Raw genomic sequence first — 16127 nt, 5'->3', positions numbered from 1 at the left:
CATTGGCCGAGAGCTCAAAAACGGAGACGGCTCTGTGGCCCCATGCTTGTGCAGAGTCATTTGCAAAAATGAATCAAGCAAATGTAAATTCATTTACACTATAAATTCACTCGCCAAAACCAACACCAACCTTAAGAACCTCCATTGTCGCCCTGATCTAACCATACAGCAATGTGCCCGCTCCCGTGTACTCCGCACTGAACTCAAAAAACGTCTAGACAATGGAGAGAAGGATCTGTACATTGACTACCATGCTGACTGTATCAAAAGTAAGTTGCACAACCCGCAACTCAGCTTTAACCCTCAACCACTACCCTACCTCAACCGATCCACCATCACCCAAGACTAGGCACGCACGCCCCTAACTACCTCAATTCCAACTACTGCTGGCCTTAAATGCAAGCTACTCAATGCAAGAAGCCTCGTGAATAAAATACCTGAATTTTTCCTCTTACTAAATATGGCTAAATTCGACATTATATTTGTCTGTGAAACATGGCTCAATGCATCTCTCCCTGACTCCATTACCACAGTAAGAGACTATCAGGTTTACCGATCAGATCGTGAATTTCGTAGAGGAGGTGGTGTTGCTATCTTCTATAAAAAGTCCTTACATCTAAAAAATATCCAAGTTACCCAGGAGCTTGCTCTTCCTGAGACCATCATCTGTGAACTATCCTGAAATATCACAATTCGATTCTTACTATGTTACAGAGCACCTGATTATGACATCGAACATGTAAACAAGCTAAATACACTACTAACATGGGCAGCATCCTGCCCATACCCTTTTATTTTTCTTGGTGATTTCAATCTACCTCATATTGACTGGACCCTAAATGAATGTTCAACTGAAACCTTCTACAATGCTATTACTGGTACAACTGGTAACCAACAACACTAGACTAAACAACTGCCTTGATCTCATCTTCTGCAATAGTTTGAATTTAATTTACGGAATACAAACTAAAGAACCCTTTTCCAGCAGTGACCACAATATGATTGACTTTTGTCTCAACATACGCCCACACAAAAATCACCACAATGATGTAATCCCCAATTATAACTTCAAAAAAGGCAACTATGATCTTATAGACAACGATCTCTCATCCCTTGATTGGCAATCTCTATTCACTGGATGCAATACTGTTGAAGACCATTACAACATATTTTTACTTGAAGTCAAAAGAGTCATCAAACTATATGTACCAACAACAACTCCCAAAACAAAACAAAAAAACAGATTACCCATAACAATAAGGAAACTTCAATCCAAAAAGAGATCACTCTGGCGGAAAAACAAATCTGGTCACGTTGCCAATTTCAAAAGCCAATACAAAAATTTATGCCACCAGATAAAGACCGAATGCACCAATTATCACATTAAACAAGAGGAAAACCTTCTAAGCACCCGTGCTTTTTACAATTTTGTAAACAACAAACTAAAAGACTCAAGGTCCATCCCACCCCTGATAGGACCTAATGGTAAAGACTACAACGACGACACCATTAAAGCCAACATCTTTAACACATTCTTCGGCTCAGTATTTGTGAACAGCAATGGATCATGCCCAGTATTTCCTAGCCGTACCACAGATAACAACAATGATCTAATACATATCGATTTTACAGAAGACAATGTTGAAAAAGCACTATGCAATCTAAAACCATCTCTATCTATTGGACCAGATGGAATATGTGCCTACTTCCTAAAAAAGCTATCCTCTGCCATAGCCAAACCTCTAAGCATAATCTTTGAAAAATCTTTCAGGACCAGCTCCTTGCCTAACCTATGGTCACAAGCCACAGTCATCCCCATCTTCAAAAAGGGAGACCCCAGCCTAGTTGAAAATTACAGACCAATCTCCTTATGCTGCGTCACCTGTAAAGTCATGGAATCAATTATTAACCAATCCATCATCCTCCACTTAGAGACAAACAACCTACTCTCCAATAAACAATTTGGTTTCAGAAAAAAACTATCCTGTAATCTGCAACTCTTACACTGCAAAAACATATGGACGACACAACTCGATCAGGGCAAAGCAATAGACGCAATCTACATAGACTTCTGCAAAGCCTTTGATTCAGTGGTACACGACAAACTACTCCTAAAAATAAAATCCTATGGTATCTCTGGACAACTGCATAACTGGATAGAAGCATTCCTGGCAAACAGACAACAAATGGTCAAAATTGGGAGCGTCCTATCAAATTCAGTACCTGTCAATAGTGGTGTCCCCCAAGGCAGTGTTCTAGGACCAACTCTCTTCATACTCTACATAAATGACCTCTGTGATCATATTAAGAGCAACTGCGTTCTTTTAGCTGATGATGTAAAGCTGTTCAATACTACAGACAATACTGCTACCGTTCAAAAACATCTTGACTATGTATCAGAATGGTCAAACAAATGGCAACTTCAAATCTCAACAAATAAATGCTCTGTCTTACATATTGGCAAAAAAAATCAGAAAATAAAATACAACCTGAATAGTCAAGATCTTGTTGATGACCCAAGCTCTGTAAAGGACCTCGGAATACTCACCTCTAATGATCTAAGTGCTAGAGCCCACTGCAACTACATAGCCAAAAAGGCATTAAGAGTTGTTAACCTAATCCTACGTAGCTTTTTCTCTGGTAATATCACACTACTAACTAGAGCATACAAAACATTTGCTAGACCAATACTCGAATACAGCTCATCAGTCTGGAACCCACATTACGTATCTGATATTAGCACAATTGAGAAAGTCCAGAAATATTTCACAAGAAGAGTTCTCCACTCCTCTACTCGTCGTAGAATACCTTATGCCACCAGACTTGAAATTCTAGAACTAGAAAACCTTGAATTACGCCGTCTTTGGTCTGATTTAAGCATGGTATACAAAATCATACATTGCAATGTCTTACCTGTCAATGAATACTTCAGCTTCAACCATAACAACACAAGAGCACACAATAGATACAAACTCAAAGTTAACCGCACCAAACTTGATTGCAGGAAATACGACTTCAGCAATAGAGTGGTCAATGTCTGGAATACTCTACCCGACTCTGTAGTCTCTTCCCCAAACCCCAAAAACTTTAACCTTAAATTGTCTACTATTGACCTCACCCCTTTCCTAAGAGGTCTGTAGGGGGCATGCATAAGCGCACCAACGTGCCTACCGTCCCTGTCATATTGTTTCTTTTATTCTTCTTTTATTTTTCTTATATGTACCCATTTCATATATTCATAACTATGTATACACTTATACTTATTATCTTGTAAACAATTGACAAATCAAATAAATAAATAAAAAAAATAGATACTTTGAAAGCTAGACAGTGGAAGAGGCTAGAAATGGGAGAATATTTATATTGAATAATCAGAATATGAATGCAGATAGAAACAAAGATCTAAGAGGGGAATGTGGGAGGCAAATTAAAAAACGAATAGGAATTAAAATATTAATGTGGACAAGAGATGATGGTTAGAAAGGAAATCTCTTAATATAAGGGTGGCATGATTAAAAGCTAGAATAGAAATAGAAATAAGAAAATGGGGAAACATTATATATACTATTATATAATAAAATAAAAGCAATAGATTGGTATTGAAATAATATACTGAAACATTGAATAATTAAATAATGGGAAAGCATAACTTAACATAAATATGTGTATTAATATTAGAACTACATTAGCTTGATGAATATAATTAATATGATTTTTTGTTTTTTATTAAAATGAAAGCGAATAAGAATTAAATTATTAATCTAGATAAGAGATGAGGAGTAAAAAGGAAATGTCGTTTTTAAATATAATGGTGGCATGATTAAAAATTAGAAATAAGAGACGGGGGATTATTAATGTACACATTTCTATATAATGAGATAAAAGCAATAATTAGAGGGAAGATTAAAAATTGAATAATGGAATTATCATGTATATGTAAACAATATTGTGATTGGCATTAGAATAATATATTGAAACATTGAATAATTAAATAATGAAAGGCTATAGCTTAATACAGATATGTGTATTAACATTAGAATTACATGTTTGATGAATATAACAAATATCATTAATCTTATTATTCTTATTTGCACCCAAATGTATAATACCCAGGTGCCACACTGTTCACACATTGATGTGTAAAATAAAATAAAGAACTTGACAAAAAAGTGTTTTTCATAGTAATCACACTATTCCAGATACAATGCAGTATATTGGAGCCATGGTGGCGCAGTGGTTAGAATTCAGTATTGCAGGCAAACTGCTCACAGCCAGGAGTTCAATCCTGACCAGCTCAAGATGGACTCAACCTTCCATCTTTCTGAGATCGGTAAAATGAGGACCCAAATTGTTGGGGATAACATGTTGACATTGTTAGCTGCTCAGAGAGTGCTGCAAAGCACTATGGAGCAGTATGTAAATGTAAGCGCTATTGCTATTGCAAAGTTGCAGGTAGAGCTCCAATGGCATGTCTATTCCTGCTTGTGTCTTAAATTGAGGACTACCTATACTTGCCTTGTGTACAATCCCCAGAAAATAAGATTGATCATCACTGGAAGTTTTTAAGGAGAGACTTATTGCTAACTGAGAAATTTGTTAAGTGAGTTTTGCCCCATTTTATGACTTTTCTTGCCACATTTGTTAAGTGAATCACTGCAATTGTTACAATTAGTAATATGGTTGTTAAGTGAATCTGGCTTCCCCATTGCCTTTGCTTTTCAGAAGATCACAAAAGGGGATCACATGACCCCAGGACACTGCAACCGTCATAAATATGAACTAGTTGCCAAGCATCCAAATGTAAATCATGTGACCATATAGGGATGCTGCAATAATCATGTGAAAAATGGTCGTAGGTCAGTTTTTTCAGTGCTGTTGTAACTTTAAATGGTCACTAAATGAAGTGTTTTAAATTGAGGACTACCTGAAGTTTAAAGAACAAAGGGCAATTAATAGTTGTGACTGCAGTTTGTAATTCTAAAATGATATGGAAAGATATAACAGATGGTCATGTGAATGTTTTACTTACATCTGGATTGTTTAATGGTAGAGTTTCCAATCCCAATTAGCATTGTTAATCGAGGGCTATCTTGGTTATATTTATTTATCATGTCCATCACTAAAGGCTGATATAGTTCATTATCTAGACACTCAACATAAGAGAATAGCAAACTGTATTCTTACTTACATTTTCCTCATTGTTATCTCCCATTTGTAAGAAGCCATTAGTTGCATTAAAACATTACACTAAGCTGAATTAAATGCCCATTGATTTGAAAAATAAGATATAATTAAATTAATTAGCATCACCCAAATATGGTTTGGTTTTCTGTTTAGTTTGTTGAATAAAGACAGGTTTGGGAATGATAAACAATGGTTTATGGCTTACAAGTATTGTTAACATATAAAAAAAACAGTGGAGCCAGAGAATGAGAGAAGAAGGAACAGGTTTCATCCATTTTGCCCTTTCCTTCAGAGTACTGGTTGGTCTCAAAAAAAGAGAACTAGCAAACTGGAAAGAATTAACTAAAATGAAATGCAGAGATTTCGTTACAGTAGGAAATTACAAACCATCAACCAACCAATGTCATCCCTGCTGAGGGGGATGTTTCATTGGCAGAGGAACTGAATCATTTCTTTGCTCGCTTTGAAGTGGAGACATCAGAGACATATAAAACACAACTACCAGCCAATTGTAGCCCCCACCTCATTGTGGAGGAACAGGAGGTGAGGAGCATTCTGAGGGCTGTGGACCCTAGAAAGGCTGCTGATCCTGACGGTGTCTCTGGCTGAGTGCTTAAAGACTGTGCTGATCAGTTGGCTGGAGTCTTTACCAGGATCTTCAATCGGCCTTTATCCCAGTCCACTATTCCATCTTGTTTGAAGGTTTCCACCATTGTTCTGCTGCCAAAGAAGTTCCCTATCAAAAACCTCAATTATTACAGACCAGTGGCACTCACTCCTATCATCATGAAGTGCTTTGAGAAATTGGTCTGCCGGCACATCATTTCTGGTCTTCCGCATACATTTGATAAACACCAGTTTGCATACAGAAAAAATAGATCTGCAGAGGACGCTATAGCCATCACTCTTCACACTGCTCTGACTCATCTAGAACAGCAGGAGGGCTATGTGAGGATGCTTTTTGTGGATTTTAGTTCTGCATTTAACACAATTCTTCCACATAGACTAGTGTCTAAACTTCTGGACCTTGGGCTTTCTAATTCAATCTGCTTTTGGATTATGGATTTCCTGTCTGGCTGCTCAGAGAGGGTCAGATTAGGTAATCATACCTCTTCAGCCCTTATTCTTAACACTGGTACGCCACAGTGTTGTGTGTTGAATCCCTTATTCTATACTCTTTATATGCATGACTGCATTCCCACTCACGTTAAATGTGCAGATGATACAACAGTGGTGGGACTTATCTCCAGGGGGGATGAGTCTGCCTACCGAGATGAGGTGGACCAGTTGCTTTTATGGTGTGGAGACAAAAACTTGGTCCTCAACACTAATAAGACCAAGGAGCTTATAGTGGATTATAGAAGGAACAGATCAGACATCCAGTCCTTGCTTATCAATGGAGACTGAATGGAGCAAGTGGCCAGTTTTAAGTTTCTGGGTGTTACCCTAAAAGAGGACCTGACCTGGGGTGCCCACATTGCAGCCCTGGTCAAAAGGGCCCAGCAGAGATTATACTACCTGAGACTTCTCAGAAAACAACAACTGAATGAGAAACTGTTGGTGACCTTCTACCGCTGCACCATAGAGAGCATTTTAACATACTGCACCTCTGTATGGTTTGCCAATTGCACAGTGGCAGATAGGAAAGCACTCCAGAGGGTTAATGTCGTTGCCCAGAAGATCATTGGTTGCCCTCTCCCCTCTTTGGAAGAGCTTTATAATTCCCGCTGCCTTAAGAAAGTTCAAAACATTCTCGGAGGACTTCCGGTTTGTCGGCTTCGGCAGCGGCAGGGATTCGCGATCCTGCGCGATCCCTGTTGCGCTAGCCGTCTTGGTGCCTCCGATCCGGACGGGTCTGGAGGCTAAGGTTGCCCCGTAGAGGCAGCCGAAGATAGGAGGGATCCAGACAGGGGGTTGGGGTTTTTGCAGACCCCTTCCCCACCCGGCTTAACCCTTTTTTCTCAAGGCGGTGGAGCGGCGGTCAGCAATGGCCGCCACAAAGAAGCTGACAGCTGGATAAGATTGTGCTGGAGGAAGAAGGAGAAAGTTCTGAAGCGAAAGTTTTTTGGCTGAACTTGGACTATAAGATACAAGTAATATCCTGAAAATCCTGAGTTTTTGAAAGATACTTTGTTTCCAGAAGAGATTTACAAGCGGCGATTGAAAGTGTTTAAAGAGAAAGTTTACTCTCCTTCCACATGGATTTAACAAATGGATATTGAAAATCCTGCTATTTTACAGAAGGTAAAAATTTAAAGCTTTCTGTTATAAGTGGGAAGGAGAGGACAAAAGGAAAATTTTTATTAAGATTTTGTTGGAGGAGATGCCTGGAAGATTTTGAGATTGGAAGTTAATTGCAATAAGACTTTAAAATACAGATTGGGTTTTTTTCCCTTGCCAATTGATATTACCCCAGGAAGAAAAAGTGTGAAGAACTTTGTGCTCTGTTTGGATTGTTTGATGACTTTGGGATTTGGGGGAATTGTTTCAAGCTTTGAATTATCTTGGTTGTTTTAAGAAGAAGAAGAAGAGAAAAAAGAAGAAGAAAAGGTTTATAATGGCTTTATCTGTTGAACTGAGAGAGGAATATGGTAAAATAAAAAAAGAAAGTAAAGACGGTGCGAGAGAAATTTTTCGCTTTTTAGAAATGGCGCTTGCCACTTATCAACAAACACAACAATTAATGGAGGATGCAGAAAAAGAAGAAGAAGAAGAAGAAGAAGAAGAAGAAGAAGAAGAAGAAGAAGAAGAAGAAGAAGAAGAAGAAGAAGAAGAAGAAGAAGAAGAAGAAGAAGAAGAAGAAGCCATCTTTAATGAGTCTACAAAGCTGATTAACAAAGGAAGGAGAAAGAGAGGAAGGAAAAAGGACATAAGACTTAAAAAAACATCCAAGAAAGAGAAAATAAGATGCAAAATCAATACAATGTTAGAAAGCAAAAGAAAAGAGAAATACAACAGAGAGGGGAAACTAAGGGGGTAAAAAGACCAGATGGGATAAGATAGGAAGGAAGAAGGGGGAAAGCCGCAAAGGTATGAAACAAGATGTGAAAAAGAAATCTTTTTTAGGGATAATGGGTAATGCATAACTTTGTTTCAAAATGTTTCTGCAAGGTACATAAGATAGTATTGTAGTATTTGTATTAGAAATAGAAAATTAGAATTTTATAAGACTTAAGTAAAGATTAAAACAGTAAAGGTTTAATAATGATAGATTTTAAGATTTAATAAAATATTAAAAGGAATGTTTAAAATATTTAGTTTAAGTATAGAGTTTAATTGACTATTGTGTGGATGTTTGTATGAACTTATTATTATGGTATTTGTTTTTGCAATAGATAATTGGAATGTTATGAGATTTAATGTTTAATTATATATTTAATTACTTTATGGATTTACTATTTTAGTAAGTAGAATGTACTAAGCAGAATTAGATAGGGAACTAGGTGTTACCTTAAATGTTAATTTAGGGGAGCGATGGAAAGGCATCATACTTTGATTAGTGATTTCAGGAGAAATCTTTTTTTTCTAATATGAATGAGATAAATGGATAATTGGAAAAGAATGGACAAAAGATATAAATATAATGATTTAAATTAAGATGAAATAAATAAAATAGAATTAAGAAGAGTGGAAAGCGGGGAGAAGTTATAATGAAGATATAGAAGGGTAAATAAGATAGGTAATGGCATATAAGTTGAACATGAATTTAATTGAAGTCCATACAAAGAGAGGTAATTCGGGGCCAAGCTACTTTTTAAAAAGAAGTTTTATGTTTTTGTGTTTTGTGTGTGTATGTTTGATTGAGATTTAATAAAACCTTGGGAGAAAGCGAGAAGAATAATTGTAAACAAGGCAGAGGGAAATATGAATATGATGAGTATAAAATGGATAAATATAGAAGAAATGTAATTGAATAAGAGCAAAGAGAAATAATGAGAAATCTGCTAAAAAATATTTAAGTGGAAATGGGATATATTAGAATTATATTGTATAAAACAATGTTTTATCTGCCTTGTAAAAATTTATAATGGAAAGAGGTTTAATGTCTTTAATGTTTAATGATGCTTTGTTTGTCTTTAAAATTAATAAAATTTGTTTCAAAAAAAAAGAAAAGAAAAGAAAGTTCAAAACATTCTCAAATATCCATCTCATCCTGGGAATTTTATTGAACTATTACCATCTGGCAGACTGTTACATTCGCCGATCGGTCCCAAGGAAAGACGCGAGACTTAGTGACTTTTGAAGCTCTTTTATTGCATGCTTAGATCGGCTTGCTTGGCTTCGGATTGGTGGCGGTTTATATTGAACTTTGCTCGGAGCCGTGGCCAATGACATCGTTTCGAATCTCCCGCGATCGGTTTCCTCCAATAGCGGGTGATTCGCAACGGTCCAATCACTGCGGCTTACTCAGCCAATCCGAGCGCCGTGCGCCCTGACCAATCAGGACGGAGGGTTACAAGAATGCTAATGTGCAATACAGAACACAGACGGTACAGAATAATAAAAACAAAGACAAATAGGCTGAAAAACAGCTTCTATCCCAGGGCAGTAGCTTTTTTGAATTCTGCTGTATAGTACAGTGTTGGTGTGGTGTCGGGGGTTTCTGGTTCAATGTGTGGAGGGTGAAGGATATGTGTTTGTGTTTATTTTCATGGTCATGATGTGCACTGAAGATGATGTTTGATTTCGATGTACGAAATGCAATGACAATAAAGTAAAGTAAAGTAAAATCTCACTATGAGCATCTTGTCTGATGTCACCATCTCCCAAAATCTAGAGTGGCTGCTTTTTGTTTTCAAAACTCCTTCCTCAAAACCCATCTATGGGCTTTGATACAATATCATAATCTTTATTCCTAAAGATAACTCTTCACTTATTCTCCGTTTAATCTCTTCTCTATTTTAGTGAGGACTTGCTTTTGTTACCTGTGAGAACTGTTGAAGATGCTGAAATTGTATATAAATGAAGCTCATGACAAGATACCACTGTGCTCACATCAAGTGATGGAAAGACCTAGCTAACACCAAAGCCATGCCAGGAACAAAAATGAACTCCAGTCTGCATTTTTATCTATGATATTGCTCCTTTTTAATCATTGACCTCTTTCCTTGTGATGCAAAAATCCAGACATTTAAGTTCTTAGATTTCTAGTTCTTACATATGTGAAAGGGATGTAGCTTGTGCATTCCTTCCCTCCTTCCTTCCTTCCTTCCTTCCTTCCTTCCTTCCTTCCTTCCTTCCTTCCTTCCTTCCTTCCTCCTTCCTTCCTTCCTTCCTTCCTTCCTTCCTTCCTTCCTCCTTCCTTCCTTCCTTCCTTCCTCCCTTCCTTCCTTCCTTCCTTCCTTCCTTCCTTCCTTCCTTCCTTCCTCCTTTCTTCCTTCCTTCCTTCCTTCCTTCCTTCCTTCCTTCCTTGAAATGTCACTACTTCATCTTTAGTTTCTTGGTAGATTACTTGCAAAAGTGTAAATGCTGGAAAGTAGTGGATTGACATCATTCATATTTTACATTGTAAGTTGTGTTCCAGGTAAACAACTGCAGAATAAAAGTCTCATCCAAAACTACCCTATGACTCATTTTCTTTTGGTCTTTTAGAATTTTAGTAAATAAGTGTTATGTGACTTATGACAAGCTTTTAATATATAATATAGTTCATCTTCATGAAATCTGATTATGTTTAAGAAAGATATCACCTTGAACATGACATCCTGCTTTATATTTTTGTTTTCTTCTTGTCTGAAACCAAAAGATCTGCCGGCGCAGGAAAAGTCTCTCAGCAAATAAAAGAGGAACATATATACGTAGTTCTCAAATTATGACTGTAATGGAACCTGCCCATCACAGACATAAAATGTGTCATGTAATGACATAATTTTTATGACCACTTCTACAGTGGTCGTTAAGCAAATTCTGTAATTAAGCAAATCTATGGTTTGCAATGGATACAACTTTGCTGAAAACCAAAAGTAAAGGCCAATTTTCAGCATTGTAAAATTTAGTCAAGTCACTATAGGACATTACAAACAGCTATAAATGTGGCCTAGTTGCTGGGATTCGGTCTCATGACTATAGGGGAACTCATCAGGTTGAACTTTGAATCTGGAAAATCAATCAGAATAGAGCTGGCAGGGATCTTGAAGGTCTTCTAGTCCAACCCCCTGCTGCTCAAACAGGAGACCCTGTACCATTCTAGAGAACTGGCTGTCCAGTCTTTTCTTAAAAACCTCCAATGATGAAGCACCTACAACTTTTGAAGGCAAGCTGCTCCACTGGTTAATTTTCCTCACTGTTAGGAAGTTTCTCCTTTGTTCCAGGTTGCTTCTGTCTTGGATTGGTTTCCATCTATTGTCCTGCCTACAGGTGACCCACTCCTCTTTGTGGCAGGCCCTCAACTACTTGAATACTACTATCATGTCACCCCTATGACAGACCTATCTGGGTCATAATCCTTTGAATGGTTGCTAAGCCAACAGTCATAAATTGAGATTAACTGTACAAGACTGAGGTGGTCTTATAAGTTAAATGTACAACTTAAAGCATTAAAAGGAAACCTGGAATCATTAACAACAGATCCTTGAGAGGAAAATAATTGCTTAAGAGACTAGCTGAACTTGAAAAAAGATTTTGAAATTAATTATAAGAATATTTCCTTTTGGTTGTTTAAATATTTGTAAAAGTAAATTAAGATTTTTAAACAAATTTCTTTGGGAAGGGACTTTGAAATTTGAGTAGGGGGAATCAAAAAGAACTAAAGATTATAATAAAGGAGAAGAGATACAGAAAAGTACAATATTATTTGACTGTGGAAGAATTCAGAGATGAATAATGTCTTAAATTAAAGACATATAAATAACTAGCTCTATACCTGTACTTCGATCGGGCTTAGTTTTTGTGGAGGAAAATAAGGGGGAAAATTGTGCCTCTTCTTACCAGCATCTATCAGTATTCATCTGGTTTGCATCCTGTCAGTGTGTGAGAGAGTTGGGAGCTGTTTGGATACCGAAACAGTATTTGCTGTGTGAACAAGAAGGAGACAGCAGGGAGGCTGGGCATAGCTTAGCTCAACTGTTCTGTACTAACACTGGTTGCTGTTTTAAACTAAAACTTCTCTCCTCTGCTTGTGTTTTGCATTTGGAACAGATTTCTTTTCAGATGGGGAGGGGGAGTAGAACTCCTTAGCATCGGAATGTGTTAATAATAATATACGAAATGCTAATGCTTTGATGGTCATTTCAAAAAATCCTTTCTTAGTGAGCATCTAGAAGCCAAGAGGAACATACGTGCCAAATTTCAAGTTTGTAGGCTTTACAGTTCTGGAGATTATGTGATGATGCGTGAGTGGTATTTCACTTTTATATAGATAGATAGATAAACCAGAAGAATGAGTTGGGAAACCTTTTTATCTTGGATTTACAAAAGAGTTGCATTGAATTTAGGAAGGAGTTTCTGAGAAAAGAAAAAGAGAAAATGATAAATCAATTTGTGAGACACTCTTTCAAGGGATTAAAGATCAAGATTCTTAAAAGTAAACAGAAGGAACACGAAACTGATTTATATCATCAAGATTAACATATACTGTATGTTGTTGTTTCTAATACCACTGAATATTTTTTTTTCTGACTAAGATGTATAACCAGGCTTTAAAGATATATTTATAAAGAAGAGATATAATAAATAAAGAAGAATTCTTTTGTATTACTTTTAGTGAATGTGGTAAGTTACTATGTTAAAAAAAGTAAAGGAAATGTATATAAAATTGATTTATTTGATTAAACTTAACATATATACACTGCTGGTAACTTTTAATGATTGGGACTTAATATATATACAGTGCTGGTAACTTTTGCTGATTGGGACTGAAGGATGAAGCTTCACAACTTATTTATAAAGATGAGATTTGGGAAGAACTCTTTTGCTGAAATGCAGAAACAGTGATAAGTTTTTTTAAAATGGTTTGTTCAGAAGGATTGTGTTACGAACTAAGCAAACGTGTTAGTTTAAAATCCTAAATAGTTTTGCTTCCACGGCAGGCTCGTAATCCTGCACTTCTGATTGGCCCGTGAACAGCGGATCGTGATTGGTCGTTTCTGGCTGATCTGATTGGCTGATAGGGGTGCCGCTGATTGGACGCTCCCAGCGCGGCAAACTCAAATCATTGGTTGTTGTGACAGCAGCCAGCTCTATAAAAGGAGCTGCTGCTGCCAAGTATTTTGCTCTGTTCTGAAGTCACTAATAAAGAGTTGGAATCACTATTCGATGCCTCATCTCCGTTCCTTGCGCCCACGCTCCAGACATAACACTGGCGGCACGAAGGTGGGATGCGGAGGCGATAGAGCTGACTGAACACTCACCGAACGCTAACAGAGCACGTGGCTGAGAGCGCACCAAGAAGCGGCAGAATGACCAGCAGCGGTATACCACCCGCTCCATTTGACCCGGCTAACGAAGACTGGGACTCGTATAGACAGGTTCCAGATGTTCCTGGAGACCAACAATCTAAAAGATGCTACGCCTGGCAAGAAACGAGCTGTGTTCCTGACCCATTGCGGGCCCGCCGTTTTTAAGATGGCGAAAGCACTTGCGAAACCGGCAGAAGTCAAGACAATGGACTGGGACAACCTCGCCCCAATCCTCCGGGCCCATTATGCACCGGCAGTGCCAATACTCATCAGGAGACACGAGTTTTACCAGAGGGACCAACAGGAAAGCGAAAGTGTTGGAGACTTCATCGCTGACCTCAGGAACCTGGGGGACTCTGTGGCTTCGCAAATCTCGAGGAAGCCATGAGAGATTGAATTGTTCTCGGCCTAAAAGACCCTACAACCCAGAGCAAGATTATGGCGAAGGGAGACATCGCCCTCGCAGATGTCATCGCCCGATGCTACTGCAGCAGAAGCAACCAGGAAGTCAGCCACTCGAAGTGCGCCGAGCGAACGCACCGCACCGCCAACTCGCCAGTGACACTACGCCTTTCTCCGAGAGGCACACAATGACCACCCACCATGAGGACCTCAATCCTCATCAGAAAGCGAGGAAGAGGAGGTCAACAGACTCAGGTCAGAACGCGACCAGCGAGACCAGCAAAATCGTAAACCTCCGTGCCAATGTGCTGGATGTGGGGGAAATCACCAGCGATCAGACTGCAAATTCCTAGACGCACTCTGCGCCGTTCCTGTGGAAAGAGGGGCCACATCGCAAAGGTCTGCAGAAGCAAGCGAGGTCCAGCCCAACCAGAAGAGAAAATAATTTCCGGCAGACAACAGGCACCCCACCAGTAAATCGGGACCACCTAAGCAATCAATGGAACCACCACTACAGAAATCGAGCACCTGCCACTTCCGTCCAGATGAGAAGAGGCTCATCAGACCATCACCATCGGCCACGCTTCATCCCTTGATGCAAGGAAAATCTGAGTGAAGGTCGCCATTGAGAATCGACCATGTGTTATGGAGGTCAACTCTGGATCGTCCCTATCCATGGTCTCCTGGAAAACCTTCAAACAGCTGATCCCTGACATCCGTCGCCAGGACCTCAGCACTCAAAAAATCATATTGAAAGACTACCAAGGAAACAGAATCCCAGTTGCTGGCTCCAGCCACGTCCGAGTATCCTTCAAAGACCATACCGCAACCCTACCTCTGACTGTCGTCGATCGAGATCGGCCCAGCCTGCTAGGCTTGCAGTGGTTCGCGCCATTAGGAATTGAACTAGCTGGCATCAACCAGACCGGAAGTGATGACTGGGAAGCGGCCCTCGTCCAGGAATTTCAGGACGTGTTCACCAAGAAGCTAGGCAAGTACAAGGGATCCCCCATATCATTTAACCTCAGCCCCAAGGTTGCGCCCATTCACCTTAAGCCTTGTCGAGTGCCCTTTGCACTCAAGCCAAAGATTGATGAACAACTGGACAAATTAATAGCCCAGGGCGTGTTGGAACCGATTGACCACGCCCGATGGGAGACCCCAATCGTAACCCCATCAAACCTGACGGATCTTTGAGAATTTGTGGGGATTACCGGCCACCTAAATTTGCGCTCCAGCAGAGCGCTTACCCTGTACCTGTGGTCCAACACCTTCTTCATTCCCTGGGAGGTGGAAAAATATTCGCAAAATTGGACCTAGCTCAGGCATACCAGCAGTTGCCCGTAGATGCACAGACTGCAGAGGCCCAAACTATAGTCATGCACAGAGGGGCATTCAAGTGTAATAGACTTCAATTCGGAGTGAGTGTAGCACCTGGCATTTTCCAAAGTTTGATGGAAAGATTGCTACAGGGCATAAAAGGGGTCGTGCCCTACTTTGATGATGTCTTGATAGCTGCCCCCACTAGAAGCCTATTAGAAAAACGACTCAGAATGGTTCTCCAGAAATTTAAAGACGCTGGCCTGAAGGTCAAAAGGACAAGTGCCAACTATGTACAGAGAGGGTTGAATTCCTGGGGTACCTTCTTGACAAACAGGGAATTCACCCTACTGAGAAAAAACTGACTGCAATAAAAACGCCCCAAGACCTAGAAATAAAATAGACCTCCAAGCCTTCCTGGGACTCATTAATTTTTATAACATCTTCTTGCCTCAGAAGGTGACTGTTGCTGAACCCCTGCATAGGCTCCTCGACAAGAAGGCTTCCTGGGTCTGGGGACATCGGGAAGAGCGAGCTTTTCAGCAAGTAAAAGACCTTCTAACTTCAGATGCTGTATTGATACAATATAACGAGACTTTACCCTTAACTGTCACCTGTGATGCCTCACCGTTTGGGGTAGGAGCCATCCTGAGCCACGTCCTGCCAAACGGTACTGAGGCACTGTTAGGGATAACATTGTTTACCCTAACTGGTTTTGGTAAAAATAATAAATATGGTATCATGGTTTGTTAGTTAAAGTGTGTGTAACTTAACTGCAAGAATGTAATTAAGGGTGTGGTTGTAAAAGCACTATATAAGAAGCGA

At 39.2% G+C, this 16127-nt stretch overlaps 1 protein-coding gene across 1 annotated transcript in view; it reads left to right on the top strand.

The window, feature by feature from the left end:
• The window catches only part of LOC113429878 (sulfotransferase 1A1-like), a 36870-nt gene extending 26421 nt beyond the window's left edge, over positions 1-10449 (top strand). Inside the window, exon 9 of the mRNA XM_087947585.1 lies at positions 10090-10449. The gene's annotated coding sequence lies outside the window, so the exon portion shown is untranslated. The remainder of the gene's footprint in view (positions 1-10089) is intronic.
• The last annotated feature ends 5678 nt before the right edge of the window (positions 10450-16127 follow it).

Source organism: Notechis scutatus, chromosome Z (assembly GCF_049901735.1).
Source record: "Notechis scutatus isolate UNSWTSFEM ecotype Mainland chromosome Z, rNotScu1.2, whole genome shotgun sequence".
Lineage (NCBI taxonomy): Eukaryota > Metazoa > Chordata > Lepidosauria > Squamata > Elapidae > Notechis > Notechis scutatus.
Note: the sequence above shows the minus strand (reverse complement) of the source record. Positions and strands in the feature narration are given on the sequence as shown.